We start from the raw sequence: 10383 nt of genomic DNA, 5'->3' as shown, positions 1-10383 counted from the left end.
AAAGGTTTACAGAGATGCAGGAACTACCTCATCCTATAGAGGGGGCTGTTTCCACAGGAATTTAATGACCACAGACTATCATGAATTTGGAACCTGAAGCCAAAGCAAAGAGAAAAAGAAAAACACACATTGGCTCCTCCTCATCCCCTCCCTTCCTTCCCTCACATTCTGTTTTCCGTATATCTCCGGTGTTCTGTTAATCATAATGGGTCAATTGCAATGAACTGAAAGCAGCGCACTATCTGGAGATGATCCCGTGGTTACGCAGCTCCATACTAAACTAGTCCGCAACTTAAATACACATTGCAATGAACCCCAAAATCACTACTGCTGCTAACTCAGTCCTACTCCAGCTACGGACTAACTATGGATAGTACCGTACTAAGGGGAACAAAATGTGCCAAATCACAATGTATTGACTACTTTTGTTACTGAACTACTCATTCATAAAACGAATCGTTTTGTTTTACATAGCAAATAGTTTTTGTTTTTGACATTGACAAAATGTATTAATAATGCTCTGTTGTATACTGGTGAAATTGACACCACAGCTAACAAAAATCATAATTAAAATAAGAACCAGTGTACAAAATACGAGGTCCCGGGCGCTACATTTAAGAACCACAAGATCGTACAGTTTGTATGCTGTAACACAGGGGTCTCCAACCCTGGTCCTGGAGAGCCCCAATCCAGTTTCTTATAGGTCACCCTAAATCACCAATTTCTAAATACTAGGAACACATGTGAGTTATTAATCAATTTTGCAAATCAACCAAGGGAGCTCTTGCTCAGAGAGGCTGCAGGTATTCTGATAATTGCTTCAATGGTTTCTAAATTACTGAATTTACCAAACCAAAGCTTCACTGATCTGACTGAAATACTTCCAGGTGTTTATAAATTGGCAATAGAAGGGTGACCTCTAAAACCTGGTGGATAGGGGCTCTCCAGGACCAGGGTTGGGGACCCCTGCTGTAACAGGACCAGACATCTGCTTCCATGATGACCTCCTCCCTCGGGAAGGGCAGCTTTGCGGATCTTGCATCTTTTGAAGCTTTTTGATTGGACTAACGGTCACAACATTCTAAGTCATTTTTACATAAAAAGCTACACTTGTGTTTGTAACAGTTACGTCTCACTGAGGGAGCAGGCCTGATGTGACACTTCCAAAGCTAGCTTGATTAAAGTTCTATTTGTGTTATCTCAATGACTTATCCAGTTATTTACAAGAAGGGTTCAACAATGAGTATGATTATTATTTGATCCTAATTCAAATATTTTATAATGACATATTTTAGTAACAGAATACTTACAATTCCAATTCATGAATTTATTTAACCCCTCCTCCAATAAAATAGTAGTCAGAGTCCAGAGTCAATAATCAGCAGGTTTATTACACAAGCCTCTGAAGTGCCAGGGCACACACAGAGAGACGTCCTCCACTGTGTCTCCCTGACTCTGAATTTAGTCCAGCTTTTGACAGACATTTATACACAGAAACTGGAACAAATTGCATATAAGGAACTTGTAGACAAAGCAGATGTTTAACAGAAACAAAATAACATACTGCTTTTGATTACTCCAAATTTAAATATGTTTTTAAGCACAGCCTGGAAATTATTCTGCCTCTTTTAGTCTACAACATGAAACTGTTAGTCTCTGAAACCATCTCACTTTACACATTAACCACCATATTATTTCTATGCAATGTCATGAATTTCTCCCCCCCCACCCCCCAACACACACACATAATTATTTTAAAAATACAGAAGTACATTAAAAGAAAAAGTAAAGGGGTTGGTGAAGGTTGCTCAGCGGAGGAGGATGGAGACAAGAGGCACCAGCACAAGGAGGACGCTTGGTCCCGCACGTTTGGCATCATTGCAAAGGTTTCCTTCACAGCAGGTCCACACGCCTGTAGTGCATGCTAACTGTTGAGTGCATCTCTTCATGAAAATTGTCACACCACCAACAATATCTGAGAGAAAGCACAGGAATTTTCTTTAACATTATTTTTGTGATGAAAGAAGTTCAACTAACATATTAGAAAAACTACCAACTTATGATGTATAGCCTAAAGTACATTTTATACAAAAATGTATATAATATGGATTAAAATATATATACACCCCAAAATACACTTTGTTCACCCACTGTTATGCATATTATACACATTTACATTATTGTTTTTGTGTATGTTGAAAATAAAAATGAAATATAAATACATTGGGACACATTTCTAAATCAAATTACAAGCACATACACAAACAAAAGACAGCTAAGTCCCATAATGAATATGAAACCTTTTTAAAAATTGTTCAAATCTTGGTTGTAAGGATGGTACTAAGAGTAGTCCAAATTAAAAAAGCAATTAAACAAAAGTCAGTTTAAGGTACCGTAGGCCTACCAGTGAACTAAAAGTCATACTTCTCTAAAACTACAATTCAGTACATGTGTCTTACTCAGTATATTGCACAGCATAGATACAGTCCAGGTTAGGAGAGTGTGATGCAATAAAAATGGTTAGTTTGTGATGTTGGTTATATTTTCTATGTCTATAATAGATACATGTGTAACTACATGTGTCATGATATGTAATCATGTTATATATATTATTTATGTATTTATTTTTTTATTATCAGATACCCTTGTCCAGGGCGACTTACAAAATATAAGAGCAATAAAAAGTGCAATAATACAGTACAGTTCAAGGCATAATGCAATTTACAAAATCCAGTTTACACAAATAATATATATATTGTCATTGCCCAGCTGTGCATTCGTGGGTTTTAGATCCATTACTCACTTGAGCTTTTCATACATCGATCTTCTAAAGCATCACATGTTTCTTTTTGATTGCAGTCTGTTTGCATATTCGAGCAGGAATAACACTGCAGTCCAGACGCTGCCAAAGAACACAGTAGAGAGTAAATGACAAATCAAAGTCAATCACAGAAACACACACTCTATAACCTCAATGATATTATTTCATTATAGGGCTCCCGTATTGTTGTTTAACCACAGCCCATTGCATGGACAATACAATTGCATTGCTTTACTACAGTAAATGTATAATGATTGACAAACACAAATGGACAAACTTAACTCATGACGTGGAAATATTCAAGCACTTAATATGAACAGTTTGATGTCTCAGTACTTTGTGTGGATATATATCTACCTATATCTACATGGTAACCTGTATAGCCTGAATTAGGCTGTAGTCTGCCCAGTTTTAAAGCAGCTGTAAAGTAAGCAATTAGAAATATCCTACCTGAAGAAAGCAGTGAGCAAGCAAAGCCGAAGGTCATGAGCAGGTTCATCTTCAACAGCCTCAGTGAAGTGAAACTCCAGCGCTCCTCCTATATATTCAACCATGAGAAGGGGCGTTTACCAGATTTGTAATCTTGACATCAGATGTGTGTCTGCCTGATGCTATCAAAACTATCAAATTGCGAAAACTTGATATTCAAATGACATACAGAAATTGTGGTCAGGGCAAGAATGATGTTAATCAGCAAGTATTACTGTAGCGTGTGCACCGGAGATGTTGGGAGAGGTTCTTGGGCAGGAGCTTGAGCCGTCCCATGCAATTCATAAACATTTAAACTTTTAAAAAACATGTTTAAAGATTACACTACAGGTCAAAAGTTTTAAAACACCTTCATTTTTCCAGTTTTTATTGAAATGTATGTAGTTTCATGTCTTTTCATGCAGTGGTTCCCAAACTTTCTGGGTGGCGCCCCCCAAAAAAAAAACATTTGGGTCACAGCTCGTTAGTTAAAATAATATTAGTTAATACTATAATAATAATAATAATAATAATAATAATAATAATAATAATAATTATTATTATTATTATTATTATTATTATTATTTTATTTTAAAGCCTGTACGGTTGATTAGCTCTCTATGTAGCTGTAATGAAGATTGACGGGAGGGTGGGATTTGTTATTTCTTGTCTGTGATTGGTTGACAATGACAGATCTGTGTGACTCCGCCAATGGGATCGGTGCAATTCTGCAACAAGAACGCGACCAGTGGCTTCCTCTCAGAGAATTGCGTGGAAATACTTTGACAAAGTAAATTAAAACACTGTGACGTGTATAATATGTGCAGTGCAATGAATATACCACAAATCTACAGCTGGGATGTTCACCCACCTAAAAGTCAAACTAATATTATTAAAACACACACAGCCAGCTTTTGCTATATATTTTGTTTTCACTGGAACTTGAACGCACAGGTATGTTTCCGAATTTATTTAATTAAGTTGTTGTGTTAGATTAGTATTTTAAAATAAAGTTCAGAACTTCTTGCAATTACACACAATGCATTATTTCGCATTTAATGTATTTTTTTTATTAATGCGTTTTATTGCAGCATAGAGTCCTGGCGAGCTGGTTTCCACTCGCTGACATGTTGGAGCTGCAAGTTATTTTTATGTATTCATTTTACCGTAATTATCAGCTCATATAAACTGCTGTGTATTATAATCTGAAACTACCAATCAGCGGCTTCATAGGCACTGCTGCCTGACAGTCCTCTATTCTGATTGGCCAGGACTGAATGTGGAAGAATCCAATAACCGAGACCCAGTTTCCACTCTTGTGAGTCGGACAGTACAGTTTGTCTTTAATGTGTGTAAGTGTAGAAAAAGTCGTTTCACAGAGAGAGGTCGATGCAAAAGATATCAGTTTATCCAATGCGATTTCAGCAATCAACAGTTATCAGATCCCCTCGGGGATTTCTTGTGTCTCGTCTTGATTTTTACACATTCAGCTCTTTCCCCGCGCCTCCCATAAAGGGTCTTGCGCCCCCCTAGGGGCACTGTGAACCATTGGGAACCACTGTCTTAATGTACTCTGAAATTAATGCACAGAACAAAGTTTAAGTCTGGAGACTGTGCTGGCCATTCCATGATTTGAAGCCTACCATCTTGTTCTTTTCTTCTAAGGTAGTTCTGACAGATCCTGGAGGTATGTTTTGGGTCATTGAACCCTAGGCGTATACCAGAGGGTATTGCATGGTTCAGGGTGCCACTCACTCTGTGCGAGTCGCCGGATCTGGATCCAGCAAAAGAGCCCCAGACCATCACCTCCTCCATGTTTGACAGTTGGTGTCACACACTGAGGAACCATCCTTTTGCCTACTCGACTGCGTACAAAACCCTGTGTGATGAACCAAAGATTTCCAATTTTGATTAATCGGTCCATAAGACCTTCTTCCAGTCTTCAGTAGTCCACTGGCGGTGCTTCATGGCCCAGGCAAGTCTCTTTTTCTTATTTTGCCATCTTAGCAATGGCTTTCTTACTGCCACTCGACCTGTCAAACCTACAGCTCGAAGTCTTCTCTTCACAGTTGAAACTGAGACTTGCTCACTTTGACCAGTGTTAAGCTGTGCTTGAAGCTGTTGTCCTTCTGAGCCGCCTATCACACAAGCTGTTGACTCTCAGAAACTTATCTTCAGTTTCTGTTGTGGCTTTGGGTCTGCCAGACCTCTTCTTCACAGTTTCCTCCAGTTTCCAAGTGCCATTTGATGGTGTAGGAAACTGTATTCACTGACACCTTGGCTTTCATTGGAGTTTCTCTAAAGGAAAGACCTACACTTTTAAGGGTTATAATGGTCTGTATGTGTTCCTTTGTAAACTGCCTTTTTCTTGACATTATGTTAGCAATATACTACTTCCTGCAGTACAATACTGTCCAAATAATGCATAAGAGGGTGTAGTAACACAGTCTGTTCCAACACTGCTTCTATACAGTCACAGGGTTTGTTTGCTGCAGAACAGCTGTAAGTTGTTAACCCATTACTTGTTCCATGAAAAATGTCTTTTTTATAACTCTGAAATGTGCATTATTTCTCAGTTTTTAATAACCTAAACTTTTTTTTTAACCTCTGGCAGTTTACCGCTTACCTTTGTACCATTTCAGGTTATTTACTGGACTTGAGCTGCTTACATTTCAATAAAAACTTGAAAAATATCTATTGACGACACTCAATCTAAAGTGTTACCAGATTTTTCAAGTAAGACTATTTATTTTGTATAGGCTATTGAAAATGCTATACTGTAAAAAATTTAAAAGTTTAAACTAGTATTTAAGCACAGTCTTCTATAGGAATTTAAAAAGCATTTGTTAATTTAATTAACAAAATACAATGTGACATAAACACGTTACATACAGCTTATTAATAGGACATGATACTCCTTTAAATAAAGTAATTGAAACCAACAATCTATTTGTTTGGGGTTTTCATTCTAGGTTCATCCAACAGATATTGGTTGCATTTTGCTGATTAAATTGATGTTGAACCAACGTTGAGAATTCAAGGTCCATTCCATTTGCAAATCCAACCAATAAAAAAAAAATCAACATTGGTTATTCAACATTGAATGAATGTTTATAATTTGACGTTGATTCCATTTGCAAACCCAATCAATCATCAGTGTAAATTCAACATGGAAAAAACACAACACAACAGTAAACCGAAGTCAAATAAACAGGATGAAGATATCAAGATTCAGATTCAGATCCTTTCATAGGGGTACATTTAGGGATGGACATTCCCTCCTGCCCCAATAATGTATGGCTGCTGCTGTGACAAACTGAGCTTCCCTCCCAGCTACCCGATAGCTCTGACTAGTCTGAGTAAAATGGGCTACCGCTTGGAATGAACTTCCCCGATGATGAAGTTCATCCTGTCAGACAAAAAGGACCTGTCAGAATGGGCTACCAGCTGCTTTTCAACACTCTTACTGTATTTTAACCCTTCAAAACCGATGTAGCTCATCCTGTCGAACAGAATGGACCTATCAGAATAGGCTACCCTCTGTTTTTCAACACTCATACAGTACTATATTAGAATCCTTCAAAACCTAGGCAGCTCATCCTGTCATCTATGTGTAAATAGCAAATTGGTGACCATGAAATAACATGGGCAAAATCATTGTCACTGTACATATTTATTACCAGTAGATTTAGGGGCGTGTTCACTGCACATGTGTACTTTCGGTAGGCAGCTCATTCTGACAAGTAGCTCAGTTTGTAAGAACACCTGCTCCCAATCTTGACAGAACATCAAATTGCTCTCACCCCTCGATGGACTCAAAATTAATGTCATTCCCCCATGCCACAGATGGAATGAAACCCACACAGATTATTTTAAAGGCCACAGAAAGCAGTGCTCATTTGTGGAAACCAAGCATACAACCACAGTGTGAGAGCATGAATGTTGCTTCCTCAACCGAATTCAACAGACCAAACCATTAAATTATTCATAGTTAACATCGGTAATGGTTAGAAGATTAAAAGACTAAGGTTAAAAGACTCTTACATTCTTTACCAAACACTTTCACCAGCCATGCTTGTCAGCACACAAAACCACTAGCCCTCTTTGGGTTATTCTGGATGGGCTTTTATACGGGTGCTAAAGCTAATTTACAAGGAGGGTTTGTGTTTGTTATTGTTACCACCTTTAATTTTGCTTGAATATCTGGTTTTCCAACAGGTACAAATTAAGGTTAAAATCAATGTATTGCAAAATTACCTCAAACCATGCAATTCTACAAAGATGATAAGGGGGATCCTCCCCTTTTCACTGTTTGGACCAGGATTAAAAACAAATAAATCAAAGATTATTAACACTTTAAACCATAACACTCAATTTTACACCAATAACAATAATACATTTACAAATAACAAATCACTTTTGTTACGATTTAAATGTACCAGTTGTGTATTTATAATCAATACCTTTGTAAATTTGATTGCATTATTGATTTTGATTAACTTTTATGGTGTTATTTTTCTTGAGCACTGGTTTTGCATTTGGCCTAGGAAATGGATTTACCCAAACTTCTGAAACGCGTATTACTCTTCACTTATAGAAAATAAGATATCCAAGGTCCCTAACTGATTTTCACACTCAGTCTGACTGTGATTGATTAAGAGAAAAAAAATGGTTAACTGTTCTCTTCATAAAGCCCAAAACCCTGTTCCCTTATTTCCATTTCGCACTTCTCTTTAAGATCACATTTCTGTCCCACAGTTGTCTGCAGTTCCCCTTTCTCTACAGCTGATGATTTTGATGTGATCTCACTCTTGGATAAGCAGAGCTGTGTGTTCAAATACACAGGCATACTACAAATACTCAAATACTACAGTGTAGGGCTGGGCAATATGACTTAAAAATAATATCTCGATATTTTTAGAAGTTTGGGCGATACACGTTATGCATCTCGATATTTCTTGTTTTTATCCAATCAAGCCACAAAATAAGACCAAAGACATTCAAAATACAAGTATTTCGTTAATCCTTCAATAAGCAAAACTAACAAATACTACATGCAGGCTGTCATGGTAAATATATGAAGAATGCAACACATTACAGGGCAAGTGGTGTGTGATTACTATTACGTGTGTTATGTTGTTATGGGATATATATATACTTATACACACTCATATACATATATATATATATATATATATATATATATATATATACATAAGTTTAAAAATAGCTGGCGTTACAATAGTTTTAATACATCTTAAATGCGGGGTGCCTTATCCCAGGGATTTTATATAGAACAATTATCCGGTCAAGGAAGGACAGCAGCTCCAGTCTAAAAACAGTCCATATTCACCGATGTCTCAAAAATTATTTATTAGAGAATAAGTGAACATCATAATGCTTACGCGTTTCGAATTATTTTCCTCAGAGCACATATATACATATACACAGCATGATTTACTGTCACATAACAACAATAACACAAGTAATAGTAATCACGCAACATATGCGCTGTAAGGTACAGATTCAGGGAGATTTAGCACAGCCGGGTTTATAGTGGCGCATTAACATCTGCTAGACAAAGACATTTCTCCTCTGACTTTCGCGTCTCGATTCTGCTTGCAAATACAGCACGTTGTTAATACAAAATAGTTATAATAATAATAATAATAATAATAATAATAATAATAATAATAATAATAATAATAATACAACTGTTGAACCACTTCCCCATCTTAATAAAAAAAAAATGATACTTTCTGCATGTGTTTGCATTGCTTTCAAATTTATTAAAATGATATCAATCTAAATTAGCGGGGGTGGGGGTGCCTGCAGATCGAGTTCAGCCCGGCGACGAGAGCGGGACGCAACGTGTGCGCTTGCGCATTAAAGTATCTCTTGGTTATGTAGGTTATTGTGTGTCAGTTCACTCTCCTCCATGTCTGTCTGTGTTTCTGATGCTCATTTCTACCTGCATCCAGCACGTGGTTAAGAACCGGGAAGAACTCAAAGCGTCCTATTGACGAAAAATACTGCCGTAAAGATTGCAATTTGCGACACCACGATATAAACGATATAGCATAATATGAACGTTTTTCTATCGTCATACGATATATATCGCACAGCCCTACTACAGTGGTAATCAACCTCCGTGAAGTTGATTCCCTTTTCCTTATTCCTTATATTTAAAAGTAAAGTAAAACATAGATAAAGTCAAGTCTTTGTATTGTTCTTTCTAGGTTTCTTCTTTTTTTCTGCTTCTTCTTCTTCTTCTTCTTGTTTCTTCTTCTTCTTTTTCTCATCCTACACTGAGAACCCACCTAAACAAACAAACAAAAAAAGAAGAACCACCATCCGCTGACCTACAGACAGATCTCCAGAATAGTCAGTAAACACACTTTGTCCTTTTACTGGAGTTCCTATTATATAATAAGCTTTAAAATTATGTATTGATGCAAGTATGGCTTTTTTCAAGTCTTCTGAACCTTGATAATAAATAATGTGTGGGTTATCTTATTTGTACAGTATGTGAAAAGTTACAATACCCAATCTGTGCAGTTTCTAAAGATTTTGTAAGATTTTCAGATAACAATACAAAATAGAAAATAATAAACTTGACATAGCTTTCATGCACTGTGGCTCTGCATGAAATTAAGCAAAAATGTAAGACATAAACCTTACCATCTTTCTTTCTTCTTATCTCTGTCAATGTATGTGTGTGTAAAGTATGATGTTGATTAAAACTTAAACTTAATATGTGTACATTTTACAGGGTGTACCATCTGACACATGATCATCCTACTTGGAAACAGCAGAGAAAGAGTCTCCACATCTAATTTTTTTCATAGATGGACAAGAACTCAAAGAAGCTGCTGTGGTAGGAGACAATTTCCTGCCAGGCCAAAACCTGTCTGGATGCTGTCATGGTGCTCCTGGGTACATATTATGTTTTTGATTTGGAGTACCCCAGGATTTACTTCCAAGTGTTGGGCTTTCTACATCATGTTATCTTAAATGATCTATATAGAAAATCAAAATCCAACAAATACAATTTTTTTCACAAAACAATCACCTCATTCAATAATAATCAAATG

The 10383-nt window shown here is 36.8% G+C and overlaps 1 long non-coding RNA gene across 1 annotated transcript; it reads right to left on the bottom strand.

Annotated features, from left to right (window-relative positions):
* Positions 1-1371: 1371 nt before the first annotated feature.
* LOC136764129 (uncharacterized) lies at positions 1372-3369 on the bottom strand. The gene is made up of 3 exons (XR_010821144.1): positions 3272-3369; positions 2804-2902; positions 1372-1975 (listed from the first exon to the last, which is right to left on the bottom strand). It is a non-coding gene; the product is annotated as an uncharacterized LOC136764129 (long non-coding RNA).
* Positions 3370-10383: the final 7014 nt, after the last annotated feature.

This window comes from Amia ocellicauda, chromosome 12 (assembly GCF_036373705.1).
Source record: "Amia ocellicauda isolate fAmiCal2 chromosome 12, fAmiCal2.hap1, whole genome shotgun sequence".
NCBI classification, from domain to species: domain Eukaryota; kingdom Metazoa; phylum Chordata; class Actinopteri; order Amiiformes; family Amiidae; genus Amia; species Amia ocellicauda.
Note: the sequence above shows the minus strand (reverse complement) of the source record. Positions and strands in the feature narration are given on the sequence as shown.